This window comes from Thalassophryne amazonica, chromosome 1, assembly GCF_902500255.1.
Source record: "Thalassophryne amazonica chromosome 1, fThaAma1.1, whole genome shotgun sequence".
In the NCBI taxonomy this organism is placed as follows: Eukaryota; Metazoa; Chordata; class Actinopteri; order Batrachoidiformes; family Batrachoididae; genus Thalassophryne; species Thalassophryne amazonica.
Window position 1 is genome coordinate 92258520 of NC_047103.1, and position 23751 is coordinate 92282270.

The following is a 23751-nucleotide window of genomic DNA, read 5'->3' on the forward strand; positions in this document are numbered from 1 at the left end:
ATTTACAGGGTGATTCCATAATTTATTCCTCAGAATTGAGTGAGTCCATATTTTTTTCCCTCCACTTGGTCTAAAAAAGTAACCGTTACTGACTGCCACAATTTTTTTTCCTGATTTCTTATAGTGTTTCTTAAAGCCAGAAAGTTGCCATTTGAAATGACTTTAGTTTTGTGTCATGTCTGTGATCTGCTTTTTTCTACAAAATTAAACAACTGAATGAACATCCTCCGAGGCCAGTGATTCCATAATTTTTGCCAGGGGTTGTACAAGGACAGAACCTGATGAAAGTGATGTTGATACAGGTAACGTCAGCCAATCTCAACTCACTCACATAACGTTACAAGGAAAATATATTCAATTGGTTATTTCAATTCTAACAGTTCTATTTTTGGCTCTTACTTTTATTTTGTTTGAATAATCACATTTATTGATTAACTGAAAAGCCTTGACATACTGAGCTGTGACCAGTTATATTTTTACAGATGGAGAGATCACCTGTATGTAGCTGCCACAGCAAAACATCGGGAGTCCAACTGTAGATGATCATTCAGAAGATGAGTATGGTAGGTGGTCACAGCAGTGTTCTCAGGAGGAGGGGTTTTACTATTCTGACCATCAAAGATTCAGCATGGCTCGCTGTCAACAGAGTAGAGGTTACGCTGGGTGAAGTTCATCAGTGTGTATAAAATATTCAGACATATCTCCATAGAGCTGGTACAGCATATGGCATAAAAACAACCCTCTTTCAGGGACTGAAGCGCCTCTGGGACATCTTGGGATAATTCTGGGGTCTCCAGTGACCTCGCTCTCCCCTGTCTCTCTTATCCCGCGTGGGATAATGTGGTCCAGTCACAGTGTTGAATTACAATTTGAATTACATTTTAGATTAGATTTTTTGATGCATTCCTTAGTTTACTTGTTGACTCTGCATTGTATTGTTATGACTGTCCATTCGCTCCCCTCGGGTTGCAAACTCACAATCTCCAGCACAAGTCAAATTCTCTAACCAGAAGACTAAAACCCAGGACTCTGACCTTGTGACCAGAGAATTCTTTTAAGCTGTTGGGAGTGAGGTTCACTAACTACACATGCTCATTGACACCTGCTTTACATAAACTCAATTAAAATAAGTGAATGGAATGCACTGGAAACACATCACCAACACTTAAATGCCCCAAAACGTTAAATACACCTAAAGGAACTGTGTTGTTATGACAACAAGACATTTCTGAGTTAGTTTAATTAATGGAAATGAGTTTCATTAACTTAATTATTGTATTAAAATGGAGTGTTTGGTTTTAAAGTGAATGGATATAAATAAATCTATCTACATGTTTTGGTTATCTTGTACCCCTAACAGATGGTTGACTCAATCCCGCTACAATTTGATGCTCCCATTTACATCCATCAGCCACCGCCTTTTGAAACTACAATCATCACAAGGGATACAGCAATAACAAAATGCAGACATTGGATTCACTTAGTTATTTATATACTTTTTGTAGTTTCATCTTCAGATTACCAAATAATATTATTCCTCTCAAGCTGTAACTGGAATCCTTCATTTTAAACAAATTTGGAACATGTTGGAATCTGAGTTTTTTTTTTACTTAATTAAACATAATGTACTGTGATCAACTAAGTCCATGAATTTCAGAATGTTCCATGGTTACCTTTTGCAATAACAATGTTGAATTAGTATTTATTATTTTTTTCTATATGTTCCCCAAACCTGCAGTATGTCATAGTTGGAGCTATTAATGAATAATATAAAGTGAATAACTAAGAATTGTAAATTCTTAGTCATCACTTAAATGGATCTCTGGAAGAAGCTGAAATCATAATGTTAAAGGAGCTTTCAGACTTGGAAAGATTTAAGTAATGAGCATTTGTTTACAACCCCTGGCAAAAATTATGGAATCACCGGCCTCGGAGGATGTTCAGTCAGTTGTTTAATTTTGTAGAAAAAAAGCAGATCGCAGACATGACACAAAACTAAAGTCATTTCAAATGGCAGCTTTCTGGCTTTAAGCAACACTATAATAAATCAGGAAAAATAATTGTGGCAGTCAGTAATGGTTACTTTTTTAGACCAAGCAGAGGGAAACAAATATGGACTCACTCAATTCTGAGGAATAAATTATGGAATCACCCTGTAAATTTTCATCCCCAAAACTAACACCTGCATCAAATCAGATCTGTTCGTTAGTCTGCATCTAAAAAGGAGTGATCACACCTTGGAGAGCTGTTGCACCAAGTGGACTGACATGAATCATGGCTCCAACACGAGAGATGTCAATTGAAACAAAGGAGAGGATTATCAAACTCTTAAAAGAGGGTAAATCATCACGCAATTGTAACACCTATGAGGGGTAATTACAGGGTAATAACCAGCAAAAGTGCTAATCAATATCCTATGGACCAGAAACAATCAACTAAGTTCGTCTACTGGAGTAAAAGTTGGATTACCGAACGTAGGAAGGGTGTTTAAAGACCACAGACCAAGGAATAAGTTTAAATTGCCAGCTTATTATTTACAAATTAGATGAAAGACAATGGACAACAATAAACATAAATTTTACAATACATTAACTCCTGTTTTAGGTAGTTAAGATCCAACACTTTTAATTAAACCTTTGGTTTGATTTAATATTGGTTGTAAGTCTAGATTTAGTTCAAGTTTAGTTTCAGGTTGCAACCTTTTTGTTAGTTTTAGTTTACTTTAGTTCTATTTTCAGTTGAGTTTTAGATTTATTTTGAGTTAACTCTGTTTAAATTCAGTGAAGTTCACCTTTAAGTTCAAATATTCAAGTTACCTTTTTTAAAATCTACTCCTTGTTTAACACCATTCAAAGAAAAGTAACTGCATTGTAAAAATGATCTCTTTACAATATATTTGTTAATAGTCAAAATAAAAGTGATTCAGCAAAAGACTGAACAATCTGCATACCACAGTATCAAAATGAATATAAAGTCTTTTTTTCTTCCCAAAATGAATATAAAGTCTTTTTTCTTCTTCCCAGTTTTCAATAGTCCTTTACTGTCTTTGAATTAGCAGTTCAGTGTCCACAGCAGCTTGCAGAAGTTTGGGTAAATTCTACCAGTTCAGAAGGAATATATGTACAGTCCAGCAGAGGGCGTTAACTCTCAGACGGATGCACAGATCAGAAGATCAAAGGGTGGCTCGCCATCTTGTTTCAACCTCGTGCTCAAAGATGACTTAAGTTGGCTATTTCTCCAACCCAACTCTGAATGGCCAAGTCCCGTTTCTCCAATATACAATTCGTCTCCCACACACGACAGGTTGAAAAAACAAAAATTACTCTTCTCTGTACCATTTTTCTTAACAAAAATATATTTTTAACGTCTTTAGACTTCTATTTTCCTTCCTTCTTTCTCTCCTCTCCTGCAGCCCGCGTCTGCTATGTGCATATCTCCCTCGTCTAGCAGGGAAGACTCTAGAACAATCCGATTGGTTGCTGCAAGTTACACGGGTCACGCAGCAAGGTGCATTTCAAAATAAAAGCCTAAAGACATTTTAAAGCAAAATAACCATACTGACATAGTTATTATCTTTTTTTTTTATTCAATGTATTTATTGATGTTTTATTAACATGCTTTTACTTTAAAGTTGACATTGTTAACCTGGGTTACACTATGTTGCAAGAAATGTTGGTTGTTCACAGTCAACTGTGGGAAGGTTGTTAAAGGCAAACATACTGGTAGACCAAGGAAGACATCAAAGCATCAAGACAGAAAACTTAAAGCAATATGTCTCAAAAATCGAAAATGCACAACAAAACAAATGAGGAACGAATGGGAGGAAACTGGAGTCAACGTCTGTGACCGAACTGTAAGAAACCGCCTAAAGGAAATGGGATTTACGTACAGAAAAGCTAAACGAAAGCCATCATTAACACCTAAACAGAAAAAAACAAGGTTACAATGGGCTAAGGAAAAGCAATCGTGGACTGTGGATGACTGGATGAAAGTCATATTCAGTGATGAATCTCGAATCTGCATTGGGCAAGGTGATGATGCTGGAACTTTTGTTTGGTGCCGTTCCAATGAGATTTATAAAGATGACTGCCTGAAGAGAACATGTAAATTTCCACAGTCATTGGCTGGAGATGGCTGTCATTACATCATCAATAAATACACAAGTTTACATTGATATTTTGGACACTTTTCTTATCCCATCAATTGAAAGGATGTTTGGGGATGATGAAATCATTTTTCAAGATGATAATGCATCTTGCCATAGAGCAAAAACTGTGAAAACATTCCTTGCAAAAAGACAGATAGGGTCAATGTCAGGGCCTACAAATAGTCCGGATCTTAATCCAACTGAAAATCTTTGGTGGAAGTTGAAGAAAATGGTCCATGACAAGGCTCCAACCTGCAAAGCTGATCTGGTAACAGCAATCAGAGAAAGTTGGAGCCAGATTGATGAAGAGTACTGTTTGTTACTCATTAAGTCCATGCCTCAGAGACTGCAAGCTGTTATAAAAGCCAGAGGCGGTGCAACAAAATACTAGTGATGTGTTGGAGCATTCTTTTGTTTTTCATGATTCCACATTTTTTTCCTCAGAATTGAGTGAGTCCATATTTTTTTCCCTGTGCTTGGTCTAAAAAAGTAACCGTTACTGACTGCCACAATTTTTTTTTCCAGATTTCTTATAGTGTTTCTTAAAGCCAGAAAGTTGCCATTTGAAATGACTTTAGTTTTGTGTCATGTCTGTGATCTGCTTTTTTTCTACAAAATTAAACAACTGAATGAACATCCTCCGAGGCCGGTGATTCCATAATTTTTGCCAGGGGTTGTATTAATGCTTCCACCAAGAGCTCTATCAACACGTTATAATTGTCCAACCTTTTTTACTTTCCTCCACCTGCACACACACCCTCATGTAACCACATACTCTCCACCTACTCAAACTTGCACTTCCAACATTCTTAATCCAGCTTTCACCTGCACGTGCATTCTCGAAAACATTCTTGTACCTTTCAGTCAGCTCCCTGTCCTTCGCCTGACTTGAGTATTTTAATAGTTTATTTTTCACCCCCTCAAGTTTTTTTTTTTTTTCACAGATTCACTGTCTTTTGTGGAAACTCCTCTCAAACAAAAATTAGAAAAAGACATCCACAGATCAAAAATGACCTGGGTCCTATTACACTTGACATATTATATACAAATGTACACACATAGAACTCAAAGGGACTATTGGTCATAGTGCCCTGATAAGAGACCTGCCCGCCAACCTTCTACCAGACTTTTTAGGGCCTGGAGGACGGGAACTGGGTGTTAATTCACAGTCTCACAATCAGTTTTAAATAGTCCACAGAGGATCTACCACAACCACCCACTCTATTCTATCTACCCACACAGGCAATTCTGTCTATTATTTCAGTCAAGAATAATTAGTTGATCAGTCAATTTAAAAAATATTAATTTTTTAACAGTATTTAATATGTATACTGGGGAACTGATTCATAGGTTTTATAACACAAATTCTTTATTGCCTAGATGAGCCTGTTTCCAAATGAATTTATGAATACCCGCTGGAACTTATTAACCTAATTGGTCAGTTCCACAGTAGCTCATTCATGATAACTGAAGCAAAAATAAGCTGCATTGCATAATACTGCATAATACTGCAGTGTTCAATTAAAACAGTCAATCTGAATTTTGTTCCAGACAGAAAAGAACCAACCCACACAAATTTCAATATCCCCAAGTACATTTACAGAGGACAAATACACAATCCAACACCACATGAAAACATTCACAATAATAAATCCAATCATTCATTGTTTTACTGGTATGTAATTTGCCTTTTACTTGAAATATATTGAATACGCAAAACTAACCATCTTTTCCACTAATCTGGCGCACAAAAGTTAACAATATTTCAACCACTTTATGCAAGTTATTTGATCATTCGATATAGAAAGTAAGAAGAGCTGAATATATTTACTTCATTAATAGGGTTTTCTCGGAATTTTCCCTCTAAAGAAATTTTCTTTTCACCCTGGAAACTGACTCACACACATACACATACAACAGCAACAGACATCCATGGTACATTTATCAAAGTTGTCAGTGATAACACCGATTCTTAAAGTGCCAGTGTTAGTCTTAGCTTATAAACAGTTGTTTGTCCGTCACGTTGAGTTAGTCAAATTCACACCAAAAACCCCACAATACACAATATCCACAAGCCAGGCAGAATCTTAATTCTCCCTCTGCTCCTTTTTTTCCTATATATTATTTATTTATTTTTAGTATTTTATTAGTTTTTTATGACGTCTTTTGTGGGTTACCTTAACCTGAGATCTCTTTTTGTGGGTTACCTTAACCCGAGATCTCTTTTTGTGGGTTACCTTAACCCTATATCTTTTGTGGGTTACCTTAACCCTATATCTTTTGTGGGTTACCTTAACCTGATGGGTTACCTTAACCCTATATCTCTTGCGGGTTACCTTAAACCGATGGGTTACCTTAACCCAATATCTTCTTCACAATCTCACTCACTCTATTTTAATGACGGGACATTTGCCTCACTTACAGACATCAATTTTTAAAATGTCCAAAAATGCACAATTTTATTAAAAAGGCTTGTGCTTGTCTTTTAGAGATAGGGCCCTTTTGATGTCCGAAGGGATTCAATGTCATTCACGTTGGCTCAGTCACCATCGCTGAAATAATCATTACAATATTAATCCACTAATTACCTTCTTCAAATCACGTCAGGGTCACCAATTCTTGGGATAATTCTGGGGTCTCTAGTGACCTTGCTCTCCCCTGTCTCTCTTATCCGGCGCGTCCGTTGATTTGAAGAAAGGTTTTGACCAGTATTTAAATTTGAACACAATTACTCTGAGGGCTAGACCACCACTCAGAGATTTATTAAACAGAATTTAAATGTCACAGAATTTGACAGAATGCAAGTTTTACAGAATGAGTGAGATAAGCAAACTCATACCCAGAAGTTCTGAGGGTCCCAGGAGCTGCAAGCTTCTAACCAGCAATCTGGTGTTCCAGCAAGCTGACAGCAAGGAGGAACCCCGAACAGTGGGCTGGCTTTGTATTTATACCCTATGGTACTACAATGTTTTTCTGCTAATCTTGGGCATTGTCCTTCATCTGGGTGGTCTTGATCCCTCTATTTCCTGGCATGGTCCTGCCCACGTGTTGTGAAGTCTTCTGATAAGAAATTTTGGGCAACAACTGCTAATGGAAAAACTGTCAGCAAGTCACATCACGTGGTTATACCGCAGGAATGTTTGCACATTTCAAAATTGCACAACCTTCTAACAACTGGCATCCTATCCATATGCTGTTTGCCACATATCGATTTCTTAATATATCTTCAGGGCCTCACTGAAACAGGGACACATCACATTTACAAGACTTTTGAAAATGATTATATAAGTAACATATCTTCATGACAGCCTGCTACGAAACTAAACTAATATTTCAGCAAAAGGAAATCTTAGAACAAAAGCAAATGTAATCATAAACATAACATACCTTTAATTTGGTAGACACAATACACAATTCAACAGCATTCAAACATATAACTCAAAAGTATTTAAATATATAGATATCATGCAATTAACCTTAGCTATTAATAAGCAGTGATAAATATTGATCACTATGAGCAATATGAGTAATATATTCTTCAACAGCAACAAACTCTATTAATATATAAATGATGACTTCTAAACATTAAAACACACTCATGTAACAATATATTTTAGCTCAATAAAAGATAAATAATATGATGATACTGAATGGGGAAAAAAGCACAAAATGTTAATGCATATTTAAGCACATTTAAGATATATTCCTTCAGACATGAGGCCTCTGGAACAGAGGATTGAGGTTCAAACATGGAGTTGATCTTATGGAATTTGAGACATGAGGAATAGTATTTCAGATGAAGAATCAGATAAAGTGTATTTTTATAATCCTGAACATATCTTAGCTTTTCACAGAAAGACATTTGGTCGTACTACAAGTTAGTTGTGGCATAATGTGGATAAGTTACTGATACAAAATGTTACTTTTTGGTGATCAGCTTTTTCTTTAATTTAACTTCTCACATGTACGAGTAGAGAAGAAGAGGAAAGGTTTTTGAAGTAGAAAAAATGTAATGTCTTTAATGATTCTAACCTCTTTTTGTAGACAAACGAGCCACACTCAACTGGAGTCACAAGGCACGATTATGATGACGATGAAGACAGAGGTGAGCCTGGGCATGGTAAACACAAAAGTGGAACTCAATTTTGGGAATTTATTAAACATTATGATGTATATTTATGTACTTATTAGATGCAGACTTCACACAATTGAAGTTGAAAGAAGATACAGTTGTGCATTACCTCTGCTCCTCTGTAATTAGTCAGATGCCCTAAGATGCACTGTATATATTGCAGGTCTTTGTACCCCATTCATTCCATTTTTTTTTTTTTTTTTTTACAAAAGTCTTCATAAAAGCACTATGTATAATGCACTTCACAAAGTCTGTCCCATAATCAATCAATCAATCAATCAATTTTTTTTATATAGCGCCAAATCACAACAAACAGTTGCCCCAAGGCGCTTTATATTGCAAGGCAAGGCCATACAATAATTATGTAAAACCCCAACGGTCAAAACGACCCCCTATGAGCAAGCACTTGGCTACAGTGGGAAGGAAAAACTCCCTTTTAACAGGAAGAAACCTCCAGGCTCAGGGAGGGGCAGTCTTCTGCTGGGACTGGTTGGGGCTGAGGGAGAGAACCAGGAAAAAGACATGCTGTGGAGGGGAGCAGAGATCGATCACTAATGATTAAATGCAGAGTGGTGCATACAGAGCAAAAAGAGAAAGAAACAGTGCATCATGGGAACCCCCCAGCAGTCTACGTCTATAGCAGCATAACTAAGGGATGGTTCAGGGTCACCTGATCCAGCCCTAACTATAAGCTTTAGCAAAAAGGAAAGTTTTAAGCCTAATCTTAAAAGTAGAGAGGGTGTCTGTCTCCCTGATCTGAATTGGGAGCTGGTTCCACAGGAGAGGAGCCTGAAAGCTGAAGGCTCTGCCTCCCATTCTACTCTTACAAACCCTAGGAACTACAAGTAAGCCTGCAGTCTGAGAGCGAAGCGCTCTATTGGGGTGATATGGTACTACGAGGTCCCTAAGATAAGATGGGATCTGATTATTCAAAACCTTATAAGTAAGAAGAAGAATTTTAAATTCTATTCTAGAATTAACAGGAAGCCAATGAAGAGAGGCCAATATGGGTGAAATATGCTCTCTCCTTCTAGTCCCCGTCAGTACTCTAGCTGCAGCATTTGAATTAACTGAAGGCTTTTTAGGGAACTTTTAGGACAACCTGATAATAATGAATTACAATAGTCCAGCCTAGAGGAAATAAATGCATGAATTAGTTTTTCAGCATCACTCTGAGACAAGACCTTTCTGATTTTAGAGATATTGCGTAAATGCAAAAAAGCAGTCCTACATATTTCTTTAATATGCGCTTTGAATGACATATCCTGATCAAAAATGACTCCAAGATTTCTCACAGTATTACTAGAGGTCAGGGTAATGCCATCCAGAGTAAGGATCTGGTTAGACACCATGTTTCTAAGATTTGTGGGGCCAAGTACAATAACTTCAGTTTTATCTGAGTTTAAAAGCAGGAAATTAGAGGTCATCCATGTCTTTATGTCTGTAAGACAATCCTGCAGTTTAGCTAATTGGTGTGTGTCCTCTGGCTTCATGGATAGATAAAGCTGGGTATCATCTGCGTAACAATGAAAATTTAAGCAATGCCGTCTAATAATACTGCCTAAGGGAAGCATGTATAAAGTGAATAAAATTGGTCCTAGCACAGAACCTTGTGGAACTCCATAATTAACTTTAGTCTGTGAAGAAGAGTCCCCATTTACATGAAAAAATTGTAATCTATTAGACAAATATGATTCAAACCACCGCAGCGCAGTGCCTTTAATACCTATGGCATGCTCTAATCTCTGTAATAAAATTTTATGGTCAACAGTATCAAAAGCAGCACTGAGGTCTAACAGAACAAGCACAGAGATGAGTCCACTGTCCGAGGTCATAAGAAGATCATTTGTAACCTTCACTAATGCTGTTTATGTACTATGATGAATTCTAAAACCTGACTGAAACTCTTCAAATAGACCATTCCTCTGCAGATGATCAGTTAGCTGTTTTACAACTACCCTTTCAAGAATTTTTGAGAGAAAAGGAAGGTTGGAGATTTGCCTATAATTAGCTAAGATAGTTGGGTCAAGTGATGGCTTTTTAAGTAATTACTTAATTACTGCCACCTTAAAAGCCTGTGGTACATAGCCAACTAACAAAGATAGATTGATCATATTTAAGATCAAAGCATTAAATAATGGTAGGGCTTCCTTGAGCAGCCTGGTAGGAATGGGGTCTAATAAACATGTTGATGGTTTGGATGAAGTAACTAATGAAAATAACTCAGACAGAACAATCGGAGAGAAAGAGTCTAACCAAATACCGGCATCACTGAAAGCAGCCAAAGATAATGATACGTCTTTGGGATGGTTATGAGTAATTTTTTCTCTAATAGTTAAAATTTTGTTAGCAAAGAAAGTCATGAAGTCATTACTAGTTAAAGTTAATGGAATACTCAGCTCAATAGAGCTCTGACTCGCCATAATGTCCATTTAATGTCCAAAAGTAAAGTCTAATGTTTCAGTAATTTATTTTGTGATGCAGCCTTATAACTCTTAGTACAGGAACTGATTTACAATGATGTACAGTCGTGTTAAAGGCCAGGCTTGATGGCCTTTAACACGACTGTTAGATAAGGGACACATGAACTAAAGTTTCATATAAACCAGAGGAAAGTGAAATAAGTTATTATTCATATTATTTGAAATTATTCATTTAAAATTGATTAGGGATCTCAAACCTTTTGCCCTCTGAGAACTAAAGTAAAGGGAATAATTTTGTGATTTGTCTTCAGAGTCTCAGGCAGGACGAGAGGGCCTCCTATCCACTAAACCTCCCAGAAGGAAACACATGAAATATGTCAAGGAATGCACAGAAGGTGAGTGGATCTTCCACACAAGGATAAAACCATTATTTTAGCTCATGGATAAAAAAAAGTCTAAAATTTACACAAACATATATAAAAAATGTATGATTCGTCTTCAGAGTCTGAGCCAAGTGATGGAGAAGATGCGCTTAGCCTGTGCCTGGCTGCTGGGTGTAAACCGTCTGGAAAGAGATGCACCAACAAGAGCTCTCACGGTGAGATGATAAAACATTTAAGTCTCTTAAGCATCGGACCATAGATGTGTTTAAGAACCCAAGTAGATTATCCTCTCCAGGAACCAGAAGTTTATCAAAAGCCAAAAGTATTCCACAAGTGTACGTGGGCATCACAGAGCCATCTGTTTTTTGTAGAGGAACGCGCACGTTAATAAAGTTCCATGTCTGTCTGGACACCAGCTTCTCTACAGCAGGGATGCAACCACTATTCCATGAAAAAAGAAACCTCTATTTCAAAGCCTTTTTGTATCACATTTAACTATTTTTATTGTACATTGAGAAGTTTTAGAATCACTGCTTCATTTGGTTCAAGGTTCAAAGCAAAGCAAAGACGTGCTGCAGTAAAGTTGATTAAAGACCCGCTGCAGGGTCTGTAATCACTGTAGAGAAATGATCATTTTCCTGACAAACACCCCCAAAACCAACGGCCACTCTGAAGGACCGATAAGGGAATTGTTATTAAGGTTATTGATTTCGGTGGATCGAATAATTTCTTAACGATACCCGAAAGGAACCGGTTTTCGATAAACAACCCTACTCCCAGGAAGCAAATATATCAGGAATCTATATCCCAAAGTGACCTGTATATCTTATCTTTTAATTCTGCCTATGTTTCAAGCAGTGATGGTGTCCTACTCAATGGATAAAACATGGATTACAATCATCTGAACAATATTACCTTGCATCAACGCTGCCGCTATGATCAACAGGAAGGATGAATACGCATGCGCACAGCCTCGGCCTTGTTCACTGGGATACGCTAGGAGGTGCTGTAAATGGAGGAATGTTGCAGGCACGTGCAGACAGTGTTTTACAGATGGCGATAACACGAATGCTTGCTATAAGTAACCAGTGGTAACCTCGGCCTTGACCTTGTCCAACAAACTTGCACCTGTCCTGAAATTAATTTGGTGTACATTCTGGGCAACGTCGCCAGGACGTGCCAGGAACATTATTTCAGAAGGTACCAAACTGCAACCTTCCAGCAACGTTGCATTTACGTTGTGTGTTGTGATGGCACCGGGCGGTTCTGGGTCCAGGCCTGAAGCCAGCACTGACTCTTCGTCATTTCGCTTCCGGAACCAAGTACCGCAATATGCAGCATGGATGGTGTGTTCCTTACAACACAATCTCTGTTGTCGTTCAAAAAGAGTGCAAAGCCATCTGTGAAGACCTCATGGAGGAATGTTTCACACCTACAACTACACCTGTAGAGTAGCTGACTATAGTCAAGGGCTTCTTCAGGAAATGGCATTTTCTGAACTGTTGTGGTGCACTCAACGGCAAGCATATTACTTGTAAGTGTCCTCCTGGTACAGGAAGCATGTACCCCAATTACAAGGGATTCCTCAGTGTCGTCTTTGCCTTGGTGGATTTGGACTACAAGTTAATCTGGGCAGACATCGGTGGTAAGTAGAGATAAAAGTCAATCAAAAATTTAATTTTATACAGTCATTTATTAATTTTTATTTGTTGTAATTATTTACTCTCAATTTCTATTAGGTAAAGGATCAGCAAGTGATACCCAGATTTAGAATGAATCTGTACTGAAGACCTGCCTGGAAGACATCACAATAGGCTTTCCTTGTTGTGTGTTGGGGGGTGTGGCTGGATATTTTGGTGTTCTTTTCTTTTCTTTTCTTTGCTCTCCAGGTGGCATGAGAACTGATTTGTCTGTGGAGAAGGTGCTGGCTGAAGAATCCTTCACCCTCATCAACATCATGTGCAGCACCTGTGAATGGTGCTCACATGCAACCTTAAAGACTTTCAGCTGAAGCAGATAATTGGATGGTGTTCTGCATTTAAGTCATGTGTGATTTAAGCAGAACTGCCGGGAACTCGACCTTGTGATGTTCGTTTGTGAGACGCTGAGGACCGCGCCTGGGTTTGACACATCGAGCCCGTGAAGCAAGGAAGGGTGAGGGACACATGCTGTCAGCACACATCAGAGGTGATTAAGTGTTTGACTAATTGTTGATAGTAACTTGGTATTTTGTTACGCAGTATACTTGAATTGTGATGAGAATTGTGCAGCTTGCTTCTCACTGCTGTGGCGTGCGGACAAGTGATCCTCCACCTGTTGTGAGAAGCTGCTCATTTGCATAAAGCTTAAAGTACAGACCTGAATGTGTTGCTGATAGTGTGTGTCTTTTGAAGGATATTAGTTGTAACTGCTAACTTACCTCACCTCTTCTATGCTTCGCAGAGAGTCGGTTTGTCGTGTCCACCTGGGGGGTGTTTGGCAGTGGTAGTGGGTCCAGGAGCGCCGGGCTTCGATCCTTTTGGGCGCTGGAGAGCATGCCAGCCTTCACTCCACCAGAATGACGCTATTTCTGTTTTTACACTTTTTATGCAGCAGCGGGTGAAATAAATATATTGTTTTTGGAACCGCTTTTCTGGTTATTTGTAGCGCTGGGTTCCGTCTGACACAGGTCCGCTCCTCAACCCGCGTCGACACATAACAGTAGTTCCCGGCCATTCCATAATGGACCCAGCGGCAGAGGCGGTTCCTTTTGCCGAAAAAGTTCAAGAACACTTGGAGAAAATATGGGAGCAATTACAGCATCTCGCAAACCACATTAAACAAACAGACGCCCGTGTTACGGAGCTTGCAGCTCCGCAGGGGGGGGGGGGGGTTGGGCTTCGCAGGTCGTTCTGGGGGGGTTGTTTGTTATTTTTCTTTTATGCATTTATGTTTGTATTGTGTTTGTGGGGCTGTGTTGGGTTTTTGCGTTTGGGAGTTTTTCTTTTCTTCCCGGGCTTTGATGGGACGGTCCCCTGGGGAGGTTTTGGGTGGGTTTTGTGTTTTTTCCTGTGTGTTGGATTGTACTGGGGAATGTTTTGGGGCTTTTGTTGATGCCAGCCGGCCTTCCAGCTGCGGTGCCCTGTCCTGCTGTCTGTGGTGGACCTTGGGAGCGTGGTGCTGTCTGCTTCCTGACGAGGACCCCGGAGGGAGGTGCTGCAACACGTATTGAGTGAGAGGTGGAGGTGGAATTCCCACCAGGATTGTTACTGGGTGTACACACACCCACACTTGACTGTCTTTGTTTTCTGCCAGCAGTACCAGATCCGACACGCCGAGACGGTGGCCACCTGGGGACTTCGGGACTTGGCGGCTCCAGTATCCCTCGGGTTCGGTGGCGGTGGAAATCGTGTGGTTCCGGTTCATCTCCAGACGGGCATCTCCTATCGTCGAGCCTGCCCACACGACACCTTTATTAATTGACTTGTGTACATTCTGTAATCTGCTGTGTTTGGTTGTGACATTCACAACAGTAAAGTGTTCTAATTTAACTCCTTCCATTGTCCATTCATTTACGCCCCCATTGTGGGTCCGTGTCACTACACTTTCCCAACATTATGTGCAAATTGACCAAATTCACACTAGGTGTAAAGGGGTCCTTAAATTTGTGTATTTGTTAGAAGTCATCAAAATTTGTTATGTTATAAACAATTTTTTTAAAATTTTATCAAATAACAGGAGAGAAACTGAACATCCAATGATGGCAAAAATTGTCATGTACATAAAGATTTTTCTCAAAGTTGACATTTTTTCTTTTTGCTACATAGTTGAATGAAACATTTTTCTCAAAGTTGATATTTTGTCTTTTTTCTAATTTATTTTGAGCCACAGAACATCGAGTGGCTGCAGCCTGTGTATCCAACCCAGCTTCCCACATCTGGAAGTTTCAGCAGGATGGTAAGTGCCACCCAGAGTGCTCCTGTGCCACGATCTCCCATCACCAGACGACTACCCCAGTGGGAGTGATGTCCAGGAGTAGGTTTCTTTTGGAGGCTGAGGACGATGCAAACATCTCCAACTTGTCTTTCCATCACCCAGTACATCCCAGCTCCAGACACTCAACACCAGCCTTCTTGAAAGGTGATGACCAATAGGACAAAAAATGACGAGACATTAACCGTTTGCCACATGTACATAGCACATAAAGATTTTTCTCCAACATTCCACATTTTGTCTTTTTGCTAATACTTGAATAAAAGATTTTTTATCAAAGTTGACATTTTCTATTTTTTTTTTTATGGTTAAATATAACTTTCCCTGTAGGAATAACTTTAATGCCCAGTAATAAATTCCAGTCCTACTAAAAACAAATTAGAATCATGATTTCTAAGTGGGAGAACTTGTAAAATTGCAGGGTGTTCAAATACTTATTTTCCTCACTATATATATATATATTTCAAGAATAATAGTGCCTCCTTTTTTTCCCCACTATTGTCTTTTTAAAAACAAACACATTCATCTATTCATCAAAATTTAATGTGATATTATTAAACATGAACAATTTTGTAGGGAAATAGTAACTGCAGTGGTACTCACAATTCTGAAACAAATATCTGTATTTGGAAAACGTGAAACTTTCCTCTTTGCACATTTTAATTTAACATATGACCAGCAGGGGGCACTATACTCATTATTGTCACTACTCCTGCTTGTGTCTTTTCAGCTCTCCAAAGAGCTCCTCAATACCAGGGCCGCTATCGGCAATGTTGTGCATGTGGAGAAAGGCAGCAAGAGCCAGAGGTTGTTTGCGGAGAGGGTCTACCATGAGACCAGCAAGATAGATGAGGAGATCTGAGATCTGGAGTGCCTACTCTTTGGCACCATTACAGATGCTTCATTACAGGAATTTACAAATCAAAAAAAAAAAAAAAAAAAACAGCAACAACAACTCCTCCAGCACTATCAATTTATGCCCCCTCCACCACAGCAGTTCCACCCACCTTCAACACCCTCCACGTCACATCATGACCCGTCCACCTCACATCAGCGACCCTTGGCTCCTCCCATGCATCATGTACCATCCCCAGCTCCTCCCAGATCGCATCATCAACCATCCCTGGCTCCTCCACCAACAATCCTGGCTCCTCCGCATCCCTCCATCCCTTCTCCACATCCCGCATCTTTCCATCCTCCTCCCGTCCCCCATCAGTCCTATTATTATTCTTCGTCACCTGCACAACGGACCAATTCCCAACAGCCTGTTCCACCATCACCATATAATGTCCCAGTTTGGTCTCCCCTCCTACCACCCAGCACATCCGCACAACATCCCCCCAGAACACATAGTACAGTTCAGTCAGATCCAGCACATCATCCCCATGACCCTTCACCATATTATCCTTCTCAGCACCCCACCACAATCCTGAACTTCACCACATTGGACTTCAATATGTCTCTATTATCAAATATTGAATCATCAACCCCAAAACTGCAAACCCGTGTAAACGCCGAAAGTGAAAAGAGTGATGCAGATGTTGTTTGAGTGTTGTTTTACGTTGAGTGACTGTTGTTGTGAATGTTGTCATCTTTGTTGAAAATAAAGTTTTCTTTTTTTTTTTTTACATAGAGGCTCTTGTTTCAGAGTTTTATTTGTGTGACAAATTCTAATTTTTCATCATTTAGCTTTGCATTTCACAGTGTATTTGTAGGAAGTTGTCAAGGTCTTCTGGAGTTTTTCCACTCCATGGAATTTCAGTGTTTCATTTAGCTGGGAAATTGAGCGATACTCCTTGACAATATTAAACCAATCTGTTGCATTTCAGACTTCAACTTCTTAAACCGTTTTATATGGCAGTAGATCAAATATCACACTTCTGAGAATTTTTTTCGCACTTCTCCTGTTTTGAGCAACATTGTCATCCATAAAATGGTGTGTGTCTGTGTTTGGGCCATTCGCGCCTCTAAAAGAAGTGTTTGCGCTTTTGTGTGCCAAAAAAGAAGTGTGTTTTTAGTGTGACAACACTTGATCACAATAAAATCATATTGTATTATCTTTTGGGACTTGCAATCCACACATTTTAGTCTAGCAGGAAGTTAACTGTACATTGCTATTATTCATTTATTGCAGAGGCCAATAACAATGTGTTTTCTCCGCTGAGCAACTCGAAATCCATATTGAAGAGACTTGTAGCTGCTTCCAGTGGCCAGGAACCTCAGAGTAATAGCCATCTTCAAACCAGGTTCCAGAGCTTTCCTGCAGTTGGTATCTTGTTTTGTAATCCTCGGCCCAATTCTTGTCAAAAGTTCATGAAAAGCTGGTGGCTCCATGCGCAGGAAATTGGTAAATGCTGTAACATCCTCAGCATGCAGCGCTTTCATCAGCTTTTCATATTGACCATGCAGGGGCCTGCGCTGGATCCAAGGTCTCACCCACATACGTCTTCTTCTCCAACTTGCGATAGTTTTCCTCATGCTTTCTCGTTCTTTCAAGCGCTCAACCTCTGCCACATAATTAATGTTTCCAGGACATCCAGATGCTGGAGGATTGCAGCTTTTAGGCGAGGACTTAAAAACCTCATGATAAAATCCCACTGATTTTCAAGCGCAGCGATGTGTTCTGCTCAGCCGTCTGGAGAGAACTGAAAAAAAGGGGAAGTGGCTTTTTATAGCAGCAAGGATAAACACGCGCTGTGCACACATAAACACGCAGCTATACGAACGCAATGAACACAGAGGTACACGCGCATTCCGGGCATACTAAAAAAGCCACACACGCCGCAATACGCAGCTCTACTAACGGATTGCACAATGGAAAAAGCCGAGCACACGCGTATTTCGCGCATATTTCAGTGACACACAACGCCGCAATGAGCAGCTCTACAAATACGCCACTGTGACAGGGGCTTTAAACCTAATGGTGCGTTTACACATAAGGGCGTTACGAATGTCATTTTTCTGTTATTCGTGACACATTCCTGACATTCTTAACGTGACAACGCATCTGAATAAGTTTCTTAATAGCACGTGTTGGTGCGTGATAATCTTGATATTCATGTTTTTGCCTGTCAAAAAATCTTCCACGAATGTCACACACCACCCTCATTTCGTCTCACATCCTGGAGGTCGCCACTGAGCGTATTGATCCGTCTTGATGAGTAGTGATCCTTAATAGAACGTGACAACGTTCGTAGTAGTTCCTGTGATGGTTCTTGGAGCCCAAATGTCACACATTATTATGAAGTGACACGGAAACTGTCAAGTTTTGACACAACTTGTAACGCAGCGTCACATTTCACTGCGCGCCACGACGAATCCATTTTCTGTCATGTGCGCACAAACTCGGCTCCACAGTGTTCAGTTTGATGCAGTATGCCGAAGAGGAACAGTGACGCGAAGTCAGCCAAGTGTCGTTGTACAGTTCCTGCTGAAGCTCCTCAGGACGCTCCTGCAGGTGTTCCACCTGCTGTTGTAACCGATGAACGGGACATGAGTCTGAGCAACCAGAGGAGCAAGAGGAGACTCATGTGCAGCCAGACTTCTCTGCACCTCCTCCAATCCGGTGGAGGAAGAAGTGTGCACACAATTAAACCCTGCTGCACCGCATTCAGTTTGATTGCTGACACCAAGTCGGCTAAAAGTCTCATTTCAGTGCTCTTCAGCGCGCTCCTGCAGGTGTTCCACCTGCTGCATGTGCCTGATGTTTGGGAAAACGCACGAGACGAGAGGTGCATGAAGCCACACATCTGGCTCTGTCCGTCTCCTCCTCTCTGCACCACTCCATGGCACAGAGCCCAACTACGCATGCAGTCACAAAGTTCTTCTGAAAAACTGGAGCGATCTGAATTATTAGCAATGGTTGGATGAATATGGGTGTGTGTGTGGAGACAATTCACCGAGTTCACAACGTGACAGAACTTGACGATGCGCTGTTACGTGCAATAGCACGCAACAACGCGGAACATTATTCTTGACTGTGCATAATAGTTCCTGATAATTCTCCAGCAACACGTGCCATTAATCGTAACGCGTTGCAACAGTTCCTGAGGACACCTGACGCCTCTGCCCTGAATCATCACATTCGTGATCAGCAGCCAAGAATGTGTACTTCGTGGCATTCGTGACTTGTGGTTATGTGTAAATGCAGCATAAAGCCGTTGTACTTGGCTCCAGCTCAAACTGTACGACAAAGTAAAAGTTCAGATTTATGTTCTCACACTATGCTCTGGTGCGATCTGACTACTCAGGTACGTTTAAAAACCACACGACGGACTCGTGTTTGGGGAAGCAAAATGTAAACAGAAGCTTTATTTTTCCTTTGTTCTTATTTTTCAAACTTTATTTACATTTCTTATTTAAAAAAACCTCAATAGGAGACATCAAATTAAAAAAAACAACAACAAGACTTTACATGAGTTGAAAGGGGAAAAAATAAACAGAAGCTGCTCTCCCAAAGAGATGATCAATGTTTATGCTCTCTCCGGTGTTTGCACATCAGCTCGTTGATGCTCGTATTGCTGCTTCAACAGCGCGATACCCTCACGAGGGCCGACCAGAATATCAAATAGGTTTGATTTTCATCCGACCATATGATTGCCGATCGGGAGGTGGTTGTGAGAGGTTAAATGCAACTCGTTACTCCATGTATACTACACAATGCAGGATGCGCGATTAAGCTGAAACTCAGCGCAATCCTAAAAATTATCGCATGAGTGAAAAATCAGCTGAAAAAGAGCCAAAACTCGCACAGTATAAGACCAGGTATTGTGGGTTTTTTCTGCCAAAAAGGGCTGATCTTTAGAAGTAACTGACCATAACTTTCACTCTATTAAGATAGTGAAAACATTTTTGGTGAGGAAACTTAATTCTACATAAATTTTCAGTATGTGATTTCAAAAATTTTAAAAGATCAAAAATTAGTTGTGGAAAACATTTACTACTCTTACATCCTGTTTTGGCCATTTAAAAGCCACAAACCTTAGCTATTCTAAAATAATAAACAGATAAATGTTTTTCTTTTTTTTTGCACAATTCTCTCCATCAACTTCAGCCCTAATCAAAAATAATGAATATTTGAAAAAATTAAGGATTTTAACCCTTTAAATGCCAATTTCATAGAAGGTGTCGCTGATTTTGGGAAAAAACAAAACAAAAAATGACTGATTTTCAATGTAAAAAATGATCAGAGGCTGGAAAATGACTTTGCTGCATTTTTATTATTTTTTGCTTGGCATCAGACTTTTTTCCTCTCTTTGATCCTGTTTTGGCTGTTTAAAAGCCACAAGTTTAGCTGCTGTAAAAACATATCAGAAATATTTGTTTTGCTTTTTTTTTTTTTTTTTGCTCAAATCTCTTCCTCAAGCTCAGCCCTAATCAAAATTAATGATTATTTTTTTTTTTTTTAAATTATGGATTTTAACCCTTTAAAAGCCAATTTCATAGGATATGTCACTAATCTGGGGAAAACACATACAAAATGATTGATTTTTAACATAAACAATTATCAGAGGCTGGAGATATTTTATGTGCTATCACAGTCTTGAATATCTCTTCTTCTTCTTCTTATGGATTTCCGGCAGGCTGCGTGCCAGTCAGCGCATTGCTGCCTTTCACTGGCAGACCATAACTACTACACTCTACTCACAGACTATGCTGCAAGCCAGAGCTGAACACAAAATCCATCAGGGCATTGTAGACCTCTTGCTGACGTGCAGACGGATCAAGCAGCACTTTAATAGAAACAAACTTAAAACCAAGATCAAAAAGATGTGAAAAAAGAACTCTCCTCTGCTCAGAAAATCTTTTACACTCCATCAGAACATAAGGGATAGTCTCTTTCTTTGTGCAGGTTTCACACAATCCATTGTGGTGTTTACCAATTAGACATAGGTCAGACGCCAGTCCACAGTGTCCTAACCTCAGTCTTGTTAACAGTACTTGCTCCCTTCTGTTATTCCCCTGGGTTGGGCAGTCACCAAAAACAGACTTCTGCACACTATAAAAATGCCTACCCTTATTACCATTGTCCCAGTCCTTCTGCCATTGAGCCCACACTACTTTTTTAATCATGGCTTTATGTTCAGAGCTTCTATGAGCCACCTCAAGATCTACAGTGTCATGTTTTAAAGCATTCTTTGCAACCTGATCCACAATTTCATTACCCCTAACCCCCACATGTGCCAGGACCCACATCAATCAATCAATCAATTTTTTTTTATATAGCGCCAAATCACAACAAACAGTTGCCCCAAGGCGCTTTATATTGTAAGGCAAGGCCATACAATAATTATGTAAAACCCCAACGGTCAAAACGACCCCCTGTGAGCAAGCACTTGGCTACAGTGGGAAGGAAAAACTCCCTTTTAACAGGAAGAAACCTCCAGCCGAACCAGGCTCAGGGAGGGGCAGTCTTCTGCTGGGACTGGTTGGGGCTGAGGGAGAGAACCAGGAAAAAGACATGCTGTGGAGGGGAGCAGAGATCGATCACTAATGATTAAATGCAGAGTGGTGCATACAGAGCAAAAAGAGAAAGAAACAGTGCATCATGGGAACCCCCCAGCAGTCTACGTCTATAGCAGCATAACTAAGGGATGGTTCAGGGTCACCTGATCCAGCCCTAACTATAAGCTTTAGCAAAAAGGAAAGTTTTAAGCCTAATCTTAAAAGTAGAGAGGGTGTCTGTCTCCCTGATCTGAATTGGGAGCTGGTTCCACAGGAGAGGAGCCTGAAAGCTGAAGGCTCTGCCTCCCATTCTACTCTTACAAACCCTAGGAACTACAAGTAAGCCTGCAGTCTGAGAGCGAAGTGCTCTATTGGGGTGATATGGTACTACGAGGTCCCTAAGATAAGATGGGATCTGATTATTCAAAACCTTATAAGTAAGAAGAAGAATTTTAAATTCTATTCTAGAATTAACAGGAAGCCAATGAAGAGAGGCCAATATGGGTGAAATATGCTCTCTCCTTCTAGTCCCCGTCAGTACTCTAGCTGCAGCATTTTGAATTAACTGAAGGCTTTTTAGGGAACTTTTAGGACAACCTGATAATAATGAATTACAATAGTCCAGCCTAGAGGAAATAAATGCATGAATTAGTTTTTCAGCATCACTCTGAGACAAGACCTTTCTGATTTTAGAGATATTGCGTAAATGCAAAAAAGCAGTCCTACATATTTCTTTAATATGCGCTTTGAATGACATATCCTGATCAAAAATGACTCCAAGATTTCTCACAGTATTACTAGAGGTCAGGGTAATGCCATCCAGAGTAAGGATCTGGTTAGACACCATGTTTCTAAGATTTGTGGGGCCAAGTACAATAACTTCAGTTTTATCTGAGTTTAAAAGCAGGAAATTAGAGGTCATCCATGTCTTTATGTCTGTAAGACAATCCTGCAGTTTAGCTAATTGGTGTGTGTCCTCTGGCTTCATGGATAGATAAAGCTGGGTATCATCTGCGTAACAATGAAAATTTAAGCAATGCCGTCTAATAATACTGCCTAAGGGAAGCATGTATAAAGTGAATAAAATTGGTCCTAGCACAGAACCTTGTGGAACTCCATAATTAACTTTAGTCTGTGAAGAAGAGTCCCCATTTACATGAAAAAATTGTAATCTATTAGACAAATATGATTCAAACCACCGCAGCGCAGTGCCTTTAATACCTATGGCATGCTCTAATCTCTGTAATAAAATTTTATGGTCAACAGTATCAAAAGCAGCACTGAGGTCTAACAGAACAAGCACAGAGATGAGTCCACTGTCCGAGGTCATAAGAAGATCATTTGTAACCTTCACTAATGCTGTTTATGTACTATGATGAATTCTAAAACCTGACTGAAACTCTTCAAATAGACCATTCCTCTGCAGATGATCAGTTAGCTGTTTTACAACTACCCTTTCAAGAATTTTTGAGAGAAAAGGAAGGTTGGAGATTTGCCTATAATTAGCTAAGATAGTTGGGTCAAGTGATGGCTTTTTAAGTAATTACTTAATTACTGCCACCTTAAAAGCCTGTGGTACATAGCCAACTAACAAAGATAGATTGATCATATTTAAGATCAAAGCATTAAATAATGGTAGGGCCCCCTCTATGACGTCAGCCAATCAGAATCGATGATGTCACTATGTCCCGCCCCTAAACCCATCCCCTAGTCCCGCCTCCAAGCCCCGCCCCTTATGACATCACAGCCAATCATAAGCGATGACGTCACTATGTCCCACCCCTAGTCCCGCCTCCGAGCCCCGCCCCCTTATGACATCACATCCAATCAGAGTCAATGACGTCAGTATGTCCCAACCCTAAGCCCCGCCCCCGGCTCCTCCCCTAGTTCCGCCCCTGGCTCCTCCCCTAGCCCCACCCCCAAGCTCCTCCCCTAACCCCGGCCAAGCACCGCCTCCAAGCCATACCTCCCCTCCCACCCAGGGTCTAATATTTTAATGTCATTTTATTTCATGAATTAAAGAATGATTAAAAATACCTAGATCTTTTTAATGTATTAAAGAATTAACTAATTCTGAAATAATTAAACATAAATCAGTGTCTATTATTTAATGCCCCTTTAATATTTTTAATTCTTAAATTATTACGTTTCCTTTTCTGTTTTTTAATTCGTAAATTAAAGAAGCGAAAGAAATAGCCGTCTCTCGGCTGTAAGTCTTTGCAGCAAGACGGTCAAATACCCACGCATAGA

At 39.8% G+C, this 23751-nt stretch overlaps 1 long non-coding RNA gene across 1 annotated transcript; it reads left to right on the forward strand.

The window, feature by feature from the left end:
* The first annotated feature begins 991 nt into the window (after positions 1–991).
* LOC117519905 lies at positions 992–21951 on the forward strand. The gene is made up of 3 exons (XR_004563480.1): positions 992–1073; positions 20179–20183; positions 21940–21951. It is a non-coding gene; the product is annotated as an uncharacterized LOC117519905 (long non-coding RNA).
* Positions 21952–23751: the final 1800 nt, after the last annotated feature.